We start from the raw sequence: 17,538 nt of genomic DNA, 5'->3' as shown, positions 1-17,538 counted from the left end.
TGCCTGGAACAGACTGAAGAAAGGAGCCCACTCAAAGCTAGTTTGGTGAACCGAGGAGACCAGTGGGGTTATCCACAGGAACACCAGGGACTCAGAGGCACCTGCATCCCAGCAGAGCCCATCCCAGCATGGGTGGGCGGGCACTCAAAAGCTGCCTCCGTGGTGCCCTCAGAACATCTACCAAATAGCTTCCTCCTCGCCAGCATTTGTTACTGTTTGTAGAACTCTGGGGAGGAGCCCGTAAAACTTGTAAATTTCGGGTGCTTCCTGAGACTTGTGAGTTCTGGTTACTTTTGAGTCTTCTTTACTTCCTGAGTCTTAATGAGCCTCCCCTCCCCGCCAACTCCCTGCGGCCCCCCCCCAGGAGGGGGTGTTTTAACTGGGTTGGAATAGCTATCCATGCAACACTAGCCACCCATCTAATGGTTGAATCAAGACTACAAATAAGTCTTGTGGTCACCAAGGCCTCACCTTTGGCCATGGAGGTGCAGACACAGAGGTCTGTATCAAAGTCTAGGCCACTGTCTCACTGGCCACGTGGCCTCGGTTTCTCTATTTCCAAAGCAAAGACATATGCTTGGTCTGGCCCTTGGTGGCTGTGGAAATTCACAGATGGAAGGGCTCAACCATACTGTCTTCTCAGACTGTGGCGCTGCCCACCATCTCCCTCTAGGGGGCTGCTGGCTCGTGGGTGGTAGGCAGCTGCCCTGGGTGGCAGTACCCTAATGTATGCATTAGCCACAGGGCTCACAAACTGGTTGAGCATCTGGGACACGCTAATGAGCCCAGGCTGGGACTCCCTCTCTCCTTTCTGTGGCCTCACAGGTCTCTGCCTGTCGCCCTTCCTTCCTCCTACATGTGTGGATGACCCTCATGACACCTACACCCCAAATTTGGCCTCAGCATCTGTTTTTGAGGAAGACCGGCTGAAGATATAGTTGATGATGGTGAACCTTGCTCACACAGAGGACTAGGACACCCAGGGCCTCCCGAAAAGCGGCCCCTTAGCACCTGGCTCAGGTCCACTCATCTGGCCAGTGGCTGCTGCAGCCTAATGGGAGCTCTCTAGGGAGGGCCTTGTTAGAGTTGCAGGTAAAGGAGAGCCACAGGGGGGAGGAGGGAGAGCCACAGGGGGAGGAGGGAGAGCCACAGGGGGAGGAGGGAGAGCCACGGGGGGGAGGAGGGAGAGCCACGGGGGGGGGGAGGAGGGAGAGCCACAGGGGGGAGGAGGGAGAGCCACAGAGGGGAGGAGGGAGAGCCACAGAGGGGAGGAGGGAGAGCCACAGAGGGGAGGAGGGAGAGCCACATAAGGGAGGAGGGAGAGCCACAGGGGGAGGAGGGAGAGCCACAGGGGGGAGGAGGGAGAGCCACAGGGGGGAGGAGGGAGAGCCACAGGGGGGGGAGGGAGAGCCACGGGGGAGGAGGGAGAGCCACAGGGGGAGGAGGGAGAGGAGGATAGAGGGAGAACTAGGGGGAGGGGATGGGAGGAAGCCACAGGGGGAGGGAAGGAGAGCCACAGGGGGAGGGAAGGAGAGCCACAGGGGGAGGGAAGGAGGGAAGCCAAAGGGGGAGGGAAGGAGAGGCACAGGGGGAGGGAAAGAGGGAAGCCACAGGGGGAGGGGAGGAGGGAAGCCAAAGTGGGAGGGAAGGAGAGGCACAGGGAGAATGAGGGAAGCTATAGGGAAGGGAGGAGAGCCACAGGCCTTAGGTCACTCCTCCTAGGGGGACATCTAGAGAAGGCCCCATGATGAGTTTTTGCACAAAAATGACTTGATCCTTGGTGCCCTTGGTCAAACCACTGCCCGCTGCTGGCAGCCATAAAGCTTTAGGAGGAGGATGAAGCAGGGACTCTGGGGTGCTGGACTGAGCTTCAGGGTTCAGGTGTCTCTGTTGAAGGACTGTCTGAAGCTGAGAAATTACCTCTCTCCCCTCACCCCTTTAGGAGAAGGATAAACAAAAGCAGCTCCTAACCTCTACAGTCCAGCATCCCCACCCCACCCCGGTTCTAGATCAGCTGGAACAGACTGCCTTGTGTTAAGAGGCCTGGCCACAGCTGAGGCTACAGGCTGCTGACCTTGACCTGGTGGGCTAGCAGGGCCCCTTGGCCATTGCTTGGGCTGCTGATGGTCTGCTGGGCACGCTTCTTAGTGCCCTGGCCTGTTTGCAGCCTGGGTTTAGGTGAGTGTTACCTCAGGTGACCCTGCTGCCCGAGTGATATTCTGAGCTCTTAGGAACAGGAGCCTTACCTCCATCCGGCCACCCCCAGATCCCTACCAGTGTGACAAGGACCAGGATGGGCTGGCAGCACCCTCAGAAGAGCTGTGAGTCGCTGCCTATTGCCCCTCCTGAACTAATCACCAGCCACCCCCACGCCTGCCAGGTGCCCATCTGTGTGTCCCCAGCTCTGGGGCCACCATTAATGACATGCTGCAGCAGTTTTATGAAGTGCAGCTTGGAACAATTTTACACCTCATTTGATTTATGTTCAGGGATGCACCCCCCCCACACACACACACACTCCCATCCCCCTGGAGGGATGCGCATGCTACCTACACATCCTAGCTTTCCCAGAGCCAGGCTTCTATGTAGGACTCCTGAAGGGCCTGTGACCTGGCCCTCCTTCCCAGCTTCCTCTGTAGAGGTCCCTGAGCCAGGACCTTGTGCCTGAGGCCTTCGCAGGTGGCTTGGTAATGACAGGCAGAATCCAGGAGAGGGCAAACGGTTGAGGACTGGTGACTGATTTCACAGTGGGGAGACTGAGGGTTGGAGGGGTCTTCAGGGCCTTGTAGGTCCTTAGAGGGTCACTCAGGCGGCCTGTGGCAGATGCTGCCTCCCTTCTTAGCAGAGTGATGGATCTGCCCCGAGACCCATGGCAGCCGCCAGCCAACCCCGCAGACAGTAGGAGCCGCTGACCGGACAGTTACAATGTTGAGGCCAATGCAGGACCTAGTGAGATCCCTGTCCACTCCTCCCGCTGCAGACCGAAGGCAGGAGGACACAGAGAGGGGAGACCTTGCCTTCAGGTACATGGCTGGTGGGGTGCAGTCAAGGCCGTAGCCCTTCCTTCCAGAAAAGATACCAAAGCGTCTCACTTGAGGGCTATGGTTATGTCTGTGACCAGAACCTCCACCCAGTTACTTGGGTGGCTTTGCAAGGGCCAGGCTTAGGGTAGGCTCTGAGGGTATAAGGGTGAATGAGGAGGTCCAAGGGTCTCGTGGGGCCTATGTCCCTGTGATGGAAGTGGATCAGCCCAGGTAATGAGGCTGGGAAGGCAACGGGGTGGCCCTCCCCGCCCCCCGGCCCCCTGGGTGTGAGACTTCCCTTGGAGCTAATCTCACTGGAGATTAGCCCCCGACACCCCCACTCCGGAAGCTGGAGGGGCCAGAAACTTACCTTGTTGCATGCCTCAAAATATGTGACCAGCATCACTCCAGTCACATGATCTTGTCCCAGTTAAGACTCAGAAGCTGGTGCCACGGTGGAGGAAGTGGAGGACACGGTGTTCCTGTGGTCCAGGCCTGGGTATCCGCGCTGAGCTAGGGCAGGGGAATGGTCCTAGCTCAGACTGCCAGGCACCAGAGTTCAGGGTCAGTCTACAGGGCCCTCCCCCCCACCCCAAGGACTGATAGGGTGATATTTCCCAATGGGTGGCTCCGGGGTGTCATTCTGAAGAGGACACACAGAGTTTGAGTCCCTAAAAGGTGCTCTTTTTCTTTTCTTTATAGAGACTTTCTAGTATCCACTAAAGTATAGCAGAAAAAAGGTTCCCCCCCCCCACAGGCCTCAGCCACCCCCACACCTGACATTCTTCATTTTTCTACATCTTCACACTTTCCCCCCTCAAACTTGTTAATTAATGGGCCTTTTAGGACAGTTTTAGATCAGAGAGAAATTGAGCCTAGAAGTGAATTCCCAGAGGCCTGTCCGTACCCCACCCCACACTTGCCCCTGTAATTACATGTTGCCTTACATGGTATGTGTTGGGAGCCGAACTTGCATTATTGTGAACAGAAACTCCATCACAATTTCCGTGGTTTTTTTCCCCCTAATGTTCTCTCTCTGTCCTGGGATTCCGTGTAGCCACGTGTCTCCTTACCTCCCTCTGGCTGCAATAACCATCTTCCTTTCTGATGCCCTGCACAGCTCTGAGGAGCCACCAGTCATGGGGATGGTGGGTGCCCTTCTCTTAGGAAGGATAGAGAGCATCTCATGTAGCCCAGGCTAGCCTCAAACTCACTGTGTAGCTGAAGATGACATTGAACCTCTGTTTCTCTTGCCTCTGCCTCCCAAGTGCTGGGACTGCAAGCATGCGTCACTAAAGCCCAGTGTATGTGGTGCTGGGGACCGAACCCAGGACCCCATGCCTGGGAGGCAAGCTCTCTACCAATGCAGCCCCATCTCCAGCCCCATCTCTTAGAGCACGATTATGAGCTTGTCTTCAAGCCACAGAGGTAAATGCCAGCTTCGTACACGAAGGCTTCCTAATGTCTCTAGCTCGTGGCTCATCCCAGCTGGTGCTGAAGGTCACCTGCTGGAGCTCTGTCAGACTCCTCAGCTGAACTCTGGCTGCTTCCACCTTCCATTTCTGCTCTTTGGAAGTCAACCTGGGCAGCCCAAGCCGGGAGAACAGGGGCTTCACTTCCCTCCCTCAGGGTGGGGCCTGTGCAATACTGTTAAAAGTCCTTTTAAAAATATTTTTATTTTGCCTGGTGGTGGTGGCACACACCTTTAATCCCAGCACTTGGGAGGCAGAGACAGGCAGATCTCTGTGAGTTTGAGGCCAGCCTGGTTTACAGAGTGAGATCCAGGACAGGCACCAAAAGTACACAGGGAAACCCTGTCTCAAAAACCCAAGTTAAAAAAAATATTTTATGTGTATGGATATTTTGCCTACATGTATGCCTGTGTACCATGTCCATTCCCGGTACCCATGGAGGTCAGCAGAGGGCATTGAATCCCCTTGAACTGGAGTTATAGGTGGTTGTCAGTCATTGCCAGGAATTGAACTGGGTCCTACACAAGAGCAGCTAGCTGTTAATGGCTGAGCCATCTCTCAGTCCTTCTGTATAGTCTTTTAAATTTTCTGTGTGTGTGTGTGTACTCATGTGTTCAAATGTGTGTGGTGTACTAGTGTGCACCTGCATGTAGAGGCTGGAGGTTGATGTCAAGTGTCTTCCTTGATTGTTTTCGTCTTCTGTTGAGGCAGAGTTTTTCACTTGAACCTGGTGCTCACTGAAGGACTAGCACAGTTAGCCAGCTTGTCCTGGGGATGCCCTGTTTCTGCCTTCTCCGTGCTGGGAGTACTGGAAAGCTGCCACTCCTGCCTGACATTCATGCGGATGCTCGGGACCTTTAGCCCACTGAGTTACTTCCCCAGCCCTATATGATTTATTTTAAAGCAACTTCCCGGGTAGCCTGTGAGTGCACTCATAAATATTTCAGTGTGTCTGTCTAACAGATACAAGCTTAAAACACCTACACTCTTATACCTACCTACTTTCCCATTGTACCATGACACCATTCAGTGTGTGTGTGTGTGTGTGTGTGTGTGTGTGTGTGTGTGTGTGTGTGTAAGAGAGAGAGAGAGAGACAGAGAGAGAGAGACAGAGAGAGAGAGAGAGAGAGAGTGAGTGTGTGTGTGTGTTGAGTGACAGGGTCTTGCTGTGTAGCCCAAGCTGGTTTAGAACTCAAGGTCCTCCTGCCTCAGTCTCCCGGATGTTGAGATAACAAACTTGTGCCACCATATCCAGCCTGAATTATTCTTTAATGTCATTTACACCCAGACCTTGTTCAGTTTTCTATATTTATCTCAACAAAGTATATCTATGGCTGTTTTGTTCAGATCAGAACTCAAACTTTATCTTCCAATTGCATTGATTGGCATGACCCCAAACCTGTGTCTTAGTGTGCTTGCCATTGCTGTGATAAATACCATGACCAAAAGCAAGGTGGGGAGGCAGGGGTTTATTTCACCTTACAGCTCACAGTCCGTCATGAAGGGACTTCCAGTCAGGAGTTTGAGCAGGAACCTGGGGCTAGGAACTGAAGCAGAAACCATGGTGGAATGCTGTTTACTGGCTTGTTCCCCATGCTTTCTCAGCCTTTTTTTTTTTTTTTTTTTTTTTTTTAATACCACCCAGGACTACCTGCCCAGAGGTAGCACCAGGCACGGTGGCTTGGGCACTCCCACATCAATCATTAATTAAGAAAACGTCCCACAGGCTTGCCTAAAGGCCGATCTGATGGAGGAATTTTCTCAAGTGCTGTTCCCACTTCTCAAACGACTCCAGTTTGTGTCAAGTTGGCAAACAACAACCAGACAACCCAACCATCTTTGACCTAGGATGACTTTAGGTTCGTTTCTTCCTGAAAACGTCCCACCTTCTGGTCCCGTCTGACCACTACCTAAAAGCTGCGTTTGACCTTGTCCTCTCTGGGTGTGGTACATGCAGAAGCTAGTGGTACTTAGAAGCTAGTGGCTGGAGCATCCCAGGTTTGAGGCAAACCTGGGCTGCAGAAAGAGATTCTCATCTCAAAACAAATAAAACAACAGAAGCACCCTGCCTCCTGACCTCCAAAGTTCTAGCAGAGGCTCAGATTCAGGCTCCTTGCTGGCAAGAATCCATTATTGTGGAGCCCCACATCAGACACACACCAAGCATCCCCATCTTCATAGATTCTGACTGCATCCTTTTCCACCTCAAAAAATGGAAGTCTGGCTGTGGGTGGTGGTGCACACTTTTAATCCCAGTACTTAGGAGGCAGAGGCAGGCAGGTCTTTGTGAGTTCAAGGCCAGCCTGGTCTACATGGTGAGTTTAAAAAAAAGTCTGAGCTGGAGAGATGGCTCAGAGGTTAAGAGCACTGGCTGTTCTTCCAGAGGTCCTGAGTTCAATTCCCAGCAACCACATGGTGGCTCACAACCATCTGTAATGAGATCTGGTGCCCTTTTCTGTCCTGCAGACAGGATACTATGTACATAATAAAAAAAGTCTGTTTATTTTGATGTGATAAGAATTCTGAGTCCAGTGAGATGGCATACATGGCCCTCTCTGATGGGTAACTACTTTGTGTCAAGTCTGATTCTGACACTTTTATATATATATATATATATAATTTATTTATATATGTGTGAACATGTGCACATGCCTGTGAGCATGCACACACACACATACATACACACTTACATACAAGTCATTTCTCTCCTCCTGTGTGGGTTCCAGGAATTGAACTCAGGTCTTCAGGCTTGGCATCAAGTGTCTTTACCCATGGGCCAGCTTGCCAGCCCCTGAGATTTTCTTAAGTAGAACCTGGCAAATGCCTGCTTTTGTGCCCATCTCCTGAGATGACTGTGGTGTGGAGGGAGCACCCTGAAGCCAGCACTCAGGGTTGTGGTCCCACCTTGACCACTTACAAGCTAAGTGCGCTGGCCACTTGCCTCAATTTCCCCATCTGTTGCATGATGAGCATGCCGATGGTAGCACTGACCAGCTTGTGAGGTTGTAAGTTAGTAGTCCTTAACTGGCAGGGGAGTAGCAATAACAGGCTGTACTTTAACTATTTCCTGGCCTTCATCTCTTCGGATTTTCTCTTGGGCGATATCACTCGTTCTGTGACACTGGCTGTCATTTCCCTGACACCTCAATGCCACGTACTTTCTTGACTGACAGATTCATCAGACACATGACAGCTGTTGTTACCTGAAGTATGGAGCCTCTGCTCTCGGGGGAGGTACATAAGGGAAAACTTGGGACTTAGGCCAGGTACTCTGGTGTTGGAAAATAGATGTTCCCAGGCCGGGAGCCCCTCCTGGGCTAGAGGGAAGTAACCATGGTGTCTGCCTTAGCATCCTGAGATGAAGCTGAGAGCAGCTGAGTGCACTTCTGTACTATGGAATGTATTTTTCTCCTATCCTCTTCCTCTCTTTCCTCTTCCCTCTTGTCCTCCCCTTCTCCCTCCTCCCCTCTTCCTTCTTTTGAGACAGGGTCTCCCTGTGTAGTACTAGCTGACTTGGAACTTAACTATGTGCAAGAGGCTGGCCTCAAGCGCAAAGAGATCTGCCTGCTTCTGCCTCCCAAGTACTGGCATTAAAGTGTATATTACCATACCCGGCTGCTTCTGCGTCTATATTTTTGAAAGATTTACTTTATTATTTATTATGTGTATGTGAGTGTATATGTGCATGTGAGTGCAGGTGCCCATGGATGCCAGAAGAGGGTGTCAGATCCCCTGGAACTGGATTACAGGGTGTGAGTTGCCGGATATGGATGCCGAGAACTCCTCTCTGATGCTGTATGAGAGCAGTATGTGCTCTTGACGACTACAGTCATTCTTCTAAAAAAAAGATTTATGGGGTGTGTGTGTGTATCTTCACATGTGGGTGCAGGTGTCTACAGAGGTCATAAGAGGGTCTTGGATCCGTGTTAGCTGTCCCATCACCCCCTTTGTGAAATTCTGTTGCTTTCTCTTTATTTCTGTCTTTGGAGTCTGTTCTTTTCCATTCCAACATGCATCCTTTCCTAGGTCAGAGGGAGGCAGTTTCTAACCCAGTATCTTACCTCAAACCACGACGTTCCTTCTAAAATATCACAGCGGAGTGGCTATGGGAAGACCCAGCCAGGGGAGCAATTGTGTGACACCTGGCCATGTTTTGGGATGCAGCATGGCCTCAAATCCTAAGAGATGATGTGGTTTTTTTTTTCACAGCCAGGAGCCAGAGGCTTCAGACATCAAGATGTAGGAATGGAGGGGCTTTCCTGCCCCCTTCACCTGATGACCCTCAGTGACACTTGGGGTGTCCACCCTGCAAGTTCGGGTTTCCCTGGTTTATGAAGTCTTGGTTCTCACAGAATTCACAGAAGAAATGCAAATGGTGAAGGTCTGAGCAAAAATCTTACCAGTTAACCAGCCTTAGGTTAATACAGCACCAATCTACCTCTTAAACTGTCAGTGTTTGTGAAGATACCGAGTGATGGTAGTGATGGGCATGAGTGCTTTTCTCCTGTCGTTTGGAAGAGCATAGATTTTTTTAAAGGCATGAAAACTTGCATCTCTTTGTTCAAGTGATGGTGGGCTTGGGGAATTAGTTTAGTGGCTCTGGTCTGGTTTAGGATATGGAACTTGTGATGGTTGGTTTTAGCTGTCACCTTGACACAATCTATAATAACCTGGGGACAGATTCCCAAGGATTGTCTAGATGAGGTTGGCCTATGAACATGTCTGTGGGGGGATGTCTTGATCGCATTAGTTGATGTAGGACAACTCGCCCACTATGGGAAGCACTCTTCTCTAGGTTTAGATCCTCAACTGCTGCGGAAGCGTAGCGAGGGGGCTTTCATGCATTCACGCGTGCGTTCATTCTCTCTGCTCTTGATGGTGGATGTGGCTGTTTCAGCTTCTTGCCTTGACTTCCCCATGTGTCAGTTTTGCTTCTGACACATGTCTGTCTACACAGGACCTTTTCTAGAGAAAGTGTAGACTGAAAATGTGATGGCCATTATTGTCACTCTTTTTGAGCAACTACAGGGCTTCCCAAAAAATTAGTATCATCATGGATGTTCATTAAAATAAGAAAAAAGGGAAGGAGCCGCCTAACTAATCACGAACTGAGGGCTGTCTAGAAAATTATAATGCCTCAGTTGAGTAAACCATTCTGTGGCTGTGAAAAGTGTTTAAGGTGGCTATTTAATGAGATGCAAAGACATGACACAGAATTTTTAGCCACAGGCTATGTACACTGAAGTCATTTCCCTGGTTTTTGTGTTTTGAGACAGGATCTCACACTGTATAGCCCAGGCTGGCCTTGAACTTGTGATCCTCTTGCCTCAGCCTCCTGGATACTGAAACCACAGGTGTGCATCACCATACAAGCTCATTTTAGGTGCTTTAAAGATGTATATTATATTTAGAACTAGTGCTTGCCTAATATGAAATGCAATGATTGATGTTATGCTTAGAGATGGGAACTTGGTGGTTTTTCTTTTCTTGTCCATGTTTCACATTTTATTGTAATGAACATGTATGGGATACAGTATGAAGCAATAGTCCCTCCTCAATCAACGCCTTGAGAGCCAAGTGATTTCTGCCTGCCAGTTCCAAGCTGAGTCTCCTACATCTTGGGAGGACACAGGAAGGAGGTTTGGCCACTTCATTTCAATGACTTCCAGGTCACAGCTGCTCCTTGGCATGACCAGGCCTCAACTCCAGACTTCCTGTCTATCATGGCAGAAGGAGAATTTGTTGGCCTTGGGTGGAAGAAATAAGAGCAGGTTCTTCCATGCCCTGGACTAGACAAGCCATTGCCAGGGCAGATGACAAGGCTGTGTCTGCCTGAGAGGAACGGGCCCTGACCCAGCCCCATGGGCCTGTGTGTGTTGGCTAAGGTTCACAAAGATGTTGGACTTTGGTGCTGCAGATCAAAAATATTTTTCAGTGGAGCCCTGGTATTTGACTGGAAAAATGATAATATTCCCTCTCGGGATGTCAAACATCCGGACAAATAGAAATCTTTTCCATCTTCCCTCTGGCCCGAGGGTTACAAAGGACTCATAGACACAGGGCTTTGGAACTGGCTGGCTCAGCCAGCGCAAGAACCAACCTGTACCACAGAGAGTGACTATTTTTAAAAAGAGAGGGAAATATGTCACCCAGGTTTGCTCAGAGGGCCTGGCTCCCTCGGGAGAGGATGCGGGACCTACTTTTCAGCATGAATGCCTCTGAGTGGTGTCGGGGCAGCCACGGCGACACTTACAGCTCATATCGCCAAGCGCTGCGTAGCAGGAGGCTGGGGGCCAGCCTGACAGGGAGAAGCTATCCCCCCCAGGGCGGGGTCTATGTGAAAGTGGGGGCAGGAGTTGGGCAGGAGGTGGCTAGAGGCATTAACTGAGGAGCTGTTGTTATTTTCAGTGAACTGGAACCCAGGGATGCTCAAGCTACTGGGAGTCAATGCCACCCAGCAGCTGTGAGCTGGTTAAGTGGAGACTTAATGTAGACCTGCCACCCAACCTCCAAACCCCCAAAATCTTCCTGCAAACAGTGTGTGTGTGGTGGACCTGCTGGCAAGGGAAGGAGCCAGGGAGGGGAGTGAGCCTACACCTTCCTCGAGTCTCACCAGGAGTCATGACAACCTTCCTTCCCTCCTCTGAGGGCCCTCTTACACTGTTTGGCCAGTGGCCTCTAGGATAGACCATTTGATTTCCTAACTCTGCTCGTCTCCATGTCATAGGCCACTGCCTGGCGTGTGGGCACTGGAGCCCCCGGGGCCAGCACAAACACTTTATTTAACACTTCGCCTTTGGCTCCAATGGGACATCATGGCGTGTCACTTCATGTCAGACCTTACTTCTACAAGTGCTTCCTTGTGGGCAGAACCGGAATTGATTGACTGTCCTTAGGCCACAGACGTTCATAATCAAGATTAGAAGCTTGGATTCCATGGGGCCAGAGATTCTTAGCCTAAAAAGGCCCTTACTGACTGGTCTTTGCCTGTCCCCAGGTCCCCCACACGCCGTCTCTCATCCCTGTGGATCCCCCCTGCTTCTCTTTGTCAGGTGATACATGGACTCCATAACCCCTGACCCCCGTTCTCCAGGCTCTGCTGTTTGTCCCCTGCCCACCACACCTCAGGGTGCCACCAGGCTCTGCACCCAGTGGCCCTGCCGCCTCGCAGATCATTTCCGCACACAGTCCTCTGTGTCTCCAGGCACACAGACCTTCCTCTGCCTTCCTGGGTATTTCCCCTTTCTAGCTGCCAGCCTACCCCGGTCTTCTTCCCACTGGGAGGAACACTCTTCATTACCATGGGTCCAAGCTTCAGAGAGCATCTGACCCCTGAGTCCCTCATGGGATCCTTCCCTTTTCCCACAGTACTTCCCATACTTTGTGTGTGTGTGTGTGTGTGTGTGTGTGTGTGTGTGTGTGTGTGTGTGTACACAAGTGCATGCCCACCTGTGTGCACATGCGTATGGAGGTGAGAGGGTGACACTCTGCCCCTTTCCACTTTCAGCTCCAGGCATCCTCCTGTCTCCACATCCCCAGCACTGGATTATAGGCATACATCACACACCCTTTTGACATGAGTGGTCGGAATCGTGTGTGGGTTTTCATGTTTCATGGCAAGCACTGGGCCGCCCAAGCATCTTCTCAGCGCCCCCCCCCCCCCACTTACTGTTTTCTCTCCCACACTTTAAAACACACATCTGGCCATGTGCTTTCTTGTCCAGAGCTGTGACGATCCCTGAGACCCAAGGCTATCTGTGCTATTCATCACTGTGCGTTGTCACAGATGTGCAGGGTCCCCCCTCCCCCTGAGTGAGGGGGAGGAATGAGTGTGGAGGCAACACATTAGGTTCCTAAGGGCAGAGGGGTACCAAAGGGTCAGAAGACCCCGGACCAAGCCTGTCTCATTACCACTCTGGGGTCCAGGCTCGGCCACATTCTAGCTATTTGACACTGGGCAACTACTTACCCTTGCCAAGGTTCAGTTCCTTCACCTCTAATATCATGTCTCTAGTACCCTCTTGTTGGGTGGTTTGTGAAAACGGAAGGCAGTGTTTGGAGAGTCTGACCCTGTGCCTGGTACTAAATGGCGCTATTCATCTCTCCTGAGAGCACACTGGAAGCAACACACAGGCAGACCTGAGCTGGGCCCTGGGGCCGCTTTGGCCCTGTGCTCCCGGACGATCCATATTGAGACTGTAAATGGCAGCTATTCATAGCCGTAGAACTAGTAATAATAACAAACAAAATGTGAGGGAATTCTCTCCCTGGAGTGAATGAGCCAAGCCCCGTGGAAGCCTGCCTGGGGAAACCAAGGAGATGAGAGATGGGAACACAGCGTGAAGACGGGGTGCAGGCAGACGGGGAGCTACTGTAAATTGCTTTCTGGCCTTTTCATGCTTAGGTTTTTCCCCATTGACTAAACTGGAGAATTCTCTGAGGAAGACACATGTGGGGTGAGGGCACACTAATGTGAAGGTGACTTTTTTTTTTTTTTTTTTTTGAGACAGGGTTTCTCTGTGTAGCTTTAGAGCCTTTCCTGGAACTCGCTCTGTAGCCCAGGCTGGCCTCGAACTCACAGAGATCCACCTGCCTCTGCCTCCTGAGTGCTGGGATTAAAGGCGTGCACCACCATAGCCCAGCCCATGTGAAGGTGACTTTAAGCTGAATGTAGCATGGTCTCTGCCCTCAGGAAGCTCACGGGACAACACACACACGCACACGCACACACGAGACACATAGGAAGGAGGCACACAGGCATGTATATGCATACTCATACATACAATGATTTCTTGGGAAGTCACATCAGGGTCATGGGACAGAGGCACACCCTTGTGTCAGCAAAGTTGCTTAACAAGTGTGTCCCCATCAATATCCTCCCTTCAACCCCAGACAAGGAGGCTGGTTGGCTAGTGACAGTGATGGGTGACAGTTGATGGATGAGAGCAACCTTGTCTGTCTGTCTGTCTGTCTGTCTGTCTATGTTTCACCCCCCCCCACTTAATCCACCCAAGGAAAATGGTGCTTCTAAAGTACCCTCCCTGCATCCCCCCCCCAGGCCTTTTAGGAGTTTTTGCTGCTTCCAGGAACTGAGCTGGGGTAGGAGTGTTCTCAGGCTCCAGGGTTCCTGTGGGCGGGAGGAAGCATGGCAGCGACTGGACAGAGTGCGTGGTTGGGTTTGGCCTTTCCTCTGGGTTCTCCTTAGTGAAAAGAAATAGGCTGGCACCATTCCCAGCCCTCACCAACGAGACCCGTTCACACTCTTTCTCCTGCTTAGCTGAGATGTGAGCCCCAGGATGGTGGTGAAAGTCGTTTTAAAGATCGTGTGGCCAGGCCAGGTATGGGGAAGCTGAGGCAGGAAGATGGTGAGTTCGAAGGCATCCTAGGCTGCATAGACAGACCCTCACCACAGAGGAAAGATGGCGTAGCTGCTATTAGCCAGTCTCTGGATGTCGGTGTGGAAAAGGATGAGCCCACATTTGCACCCACATCCTTACTAGAACCACCCCAGACTGTTAGCTGAGGCGCAAGACAAACATGTATCATGGTTCTCCATTATTGCCTTGGGGTCTATTTGTTATAGTACCAATAGTAGTTGCCTGATTCACTCAGGAGGGTCAGCTTAGGAAAGGCCAAAGGCCAATTTGAAATTGCTATCTGAAGACTGTAAGAGAATGCCACCTGGGTCAAATGCCAACAACCGGACCTGAAGAGTGTAGACGGAGTGGAGGGTTAGGAACTAGGCAAGGGAATTAAGGGTGAGACGCCCCAGGTGACTGGGTGGTGTGGTGTTCTCAGCATGTTCTCTTGGTTGGCTGATTAGAAGGGTGGAGCCATGCTTTGATTATGGGGTGTCTGCCTCTCACCTGGACTTTTGCCCTCTCCTAGCCCCTGCCCCAAACTTCAGGCTAGATAATGGGGTCCTATCTCATGCCCCTGAGCCTGGATTGACAACCAGTATTTGTTTTGTGGACCAACCCTATTTTACAGATGAGAAAAATCAGACTTGGGGGGCGGGGATCCACAAAGGGACCGATTCATAAAGCCCAAATTGATCTTTCCACCTGGTCTTGGCCAGAGTGCTCAATTTCCAGAAAAATCCTGGCTCTTTAGTCCCCTGGCCAGAGCTTCCCCTCTAAGGACTGCTTCTCCCCTCTTGCCCATCCTTCTGGACAGGCTTCCTTTCCAAGCTTGGCTGTTGAGAATTCAAAGGAGCTGGGTCCTTCCGGTCTCAAAGAAAAACAAGCCGGGCAACTTTCTGCTCAGCCCAAGGCAGCGCCTCGCTGCCCCGCAGCCAGGCAGACACTGGCCAGTCTGTGTTGGGGCAGAGGCTGAGGCAGCCTCCAGGCTGGCGGTGATGACTTCTCGGAGGGAGCTGGCCTGGGCTCAGACCACTCTGGGTGGAGAGAGAGGAAGCCGAAGACAAAACTGCACTTCTCGTAAAGGTCTTGATCTAAAAATACAAGCAGCCTTCGCCTAGAGAATGTCTGCTGGGGCGCTTGTCTGCATGAAGGAACAGAGCCTCACAGGGTTCCTGATGAAGGCAGCCCCACCAAAAGGTGGCTGCAAAGCGAGCCTCCCTAGACAAGCATCCAGCTTCTGATGACTCTGTTAGATAAGGAAGGTTCTGAGAAACCAGAATAGTTTCCAGTCTAGTAGTCTGAGTTTGTGGACCTGAAACCCTGCGAAGGGTAGGCTTCAGGCAAGGCTTGATCCAGCGGCTCAATCACACCACCAAGTGCCTAGTGTTTTATGTCTCTCTGCTCTCTGTGGAATCATCGAGATCCTGTAATTACCAAGGGAAAAAAAAATAGGCTGTCTAGTTAAATTTGAATTTCATATAATTTTTTAGTATAAATATATTCTGTGAAACATTTGGGACGTATTTCTCCTAAAAACTGTCATTTCTGTGCAGTTCAAGTTTCACGGCATGTTTTATATTTTATCTGACACTTCGGTGACGTGTGTGTGTGTGTGTGTGTGTGTGTGTGTGTGTGTGTGTGTGTAGGTGGCTCCCTCAATCACATTGCTTTCTTTCTGAGATGGTCTCTCACTGAACCTGGTGCTCCCCCGTTTGGTTAGCCTGAGGCTCAGCTTCAGTCATTTGCCTGTCCCTGCCTCCACAAGGCTGGGGTTAGAGACCTGTGCCACCACGCCTGGCTTTGATGGATCCTGGGGATGTGAACTCGGGTTCCCACACTTTTGGCAAACACGTTACTTTCACAGAGTCTCAATGAGGGTAGACAGCAAAGGCTATAGGGCTTATGTGTAAGTCCATAAAAAAGGAAAAGGGAGTTAGTGGATGTGGGGAGCCACAGTTGACCTGGCCAGTCACCAAGGAAGAGTGAGGTTCACATTTCCATCTATTATGTGAATAGCCGTCCTGGAGAAGGGTGGTAAAGGTAATCCCTCCCACGTCACTGGAGACAGGATGGGCTGTGTCAGCCGTGGGGCCTGTGGTCCACTCAAAATGTGGACTCTTCTCTGGAAGGTGTTAGGCATTTTCAAGAGAGTAGCCACAGAGTGTCAGACCAAACTCTGGGTTCTTAAGTCCTGCTCAGGGGGTCTTAGTCTCCAACAGGGTCCCTTCTCCCTAGACCGTCTCTCTCTTGATTTGTTTCTGTTTTTAAGACAGAGTCTCATGTAGCCCGGAGAGGCCTTGAATGTGCATTTTAGCCAAGGATCACCATGGACCTCTGATCCTCCGCTTCCCAAGTGCTGAGATTGCAAGTGTACATGCACATGGCACACGGGACTTCGTCCACGCCAGGCAAGCCCTCTACCAACTGAGCCACATACCAAGCTTTCCCATCAGCATTCAGTAGACACAGTCCTCCTTCCTGGAAAAAAGCACGACTCTAAAAACCCTGGCTCGAGCCTCCCCCAGCTCGCCGCTGTTTGTGCACTCCTGTTCTTGGCCCTGTCCTGGGAGGGGCTGTGGCGACCCACAGTCCTCCGGCCTTGCTTCCCGGCCACCTCTCCACCCGTCTCTCATCATGCCTCGGGCCAGCCACCACTGATGTAAACTCATTAGCAGGACCTCTTGCAGCATCCCACACTGGTACCCAGGCTCCTCTCCTGTCACACCTTCCTCTTGGCTTCTGTGACATCAGCTCCTCCTGTGTCTTCTCCTTCATCCCTTTCAGAGTCCTTGGCTAACTGTCTTCCTCCACCTGGCCAGATTCAGTTCACTCTCTGCCTTCCTCCTGGGTCACCTTCCCCTGCCGATGACTGCAGCCACCATTTGTGTGCTCATGACCGTTACGCACACCTGCCCTGACTTTAGACCTCCCACTCCAGTTGATCTCAAAGACCATCCAGGCCCTCTGTTCACTGTTACTGTTCACATGGGGCTGCTGTCCATTCTCTTTCTTGTTTCTTAAGATTTGTTTTTAGTGTGAGTGGTGTGTGTATGCGCAGTGTGTGTATGTGTGGTGTATGTGGGGTGTGTGTGTATGTGTGGTGTGTGTATGTATGTGGGGTGTGTGGGGGGTGTGTGTATGTGTGGTGTATGTGTGATGTGTGTGTATGTGCAGTGTGTGTATGCGTGGTGTGTGTGTGTGAGGTGTGTGTGTGTGGTGTATGTGTGTGTATGTGGTGTGTATGTGGTGTGTGTGTATGTGTGGTGTGTATGTGGTGTGTTTGTGTGTATGTGTGATGTGTGTGTGTATGGTGTGTATATGTGGGTGTGGGTGTGTATGGTGTGTGTACGTGTGGTGTGTGTGTGTGGTGTGTGTGTGTGGTGTGTGTGTATGTGTGGTGTGTGTGTGGTGTGTGTGGTGTATGTGTGTGTAGTGTGTGTATGTGTGGGTGTGTGGTGTGTGTATGTATGGTGTGTGTACGTGTGGTGTGTGTATGTGTGTGTATATGTATGTGTGTGTGTATGTGTGGTGTATGTGTGGTGTGTGTGTATGTATGTGGTGTGTGTGTATGTATGTGGTGTGTGTGTATGTATGTGGTGTGTGTGTATGTATGTGGTGTGTGTGGTGTGTGTATGTGTGGTGTATGTGTGGTGTGTGTGTATGAGGTGTGTGTATGTGTGT

This window comes from Peromyscus maniculatus, chromosome 7 (genome assembly GCF_049852395.1).
Source record: "Peromyscus maniculatus bairdii isolate BWxNUB_F1_BW_parent chromosome 7, HU_Pman_BW_mat_3.1, whole genome shotgun sequence".
Classification (NCBI taxonomy): domain Eukaryota; kingdom Metazoa; phylum Chordata; class Mammalia; order Rodentia; family Cricetidae; genus Peromyscus; species Peromyscus maniculatus.
The sequence above is the reverse complement of the archived record's forward strand: the minus strand, read 5'-3'. Positions refer to the sequence as shown.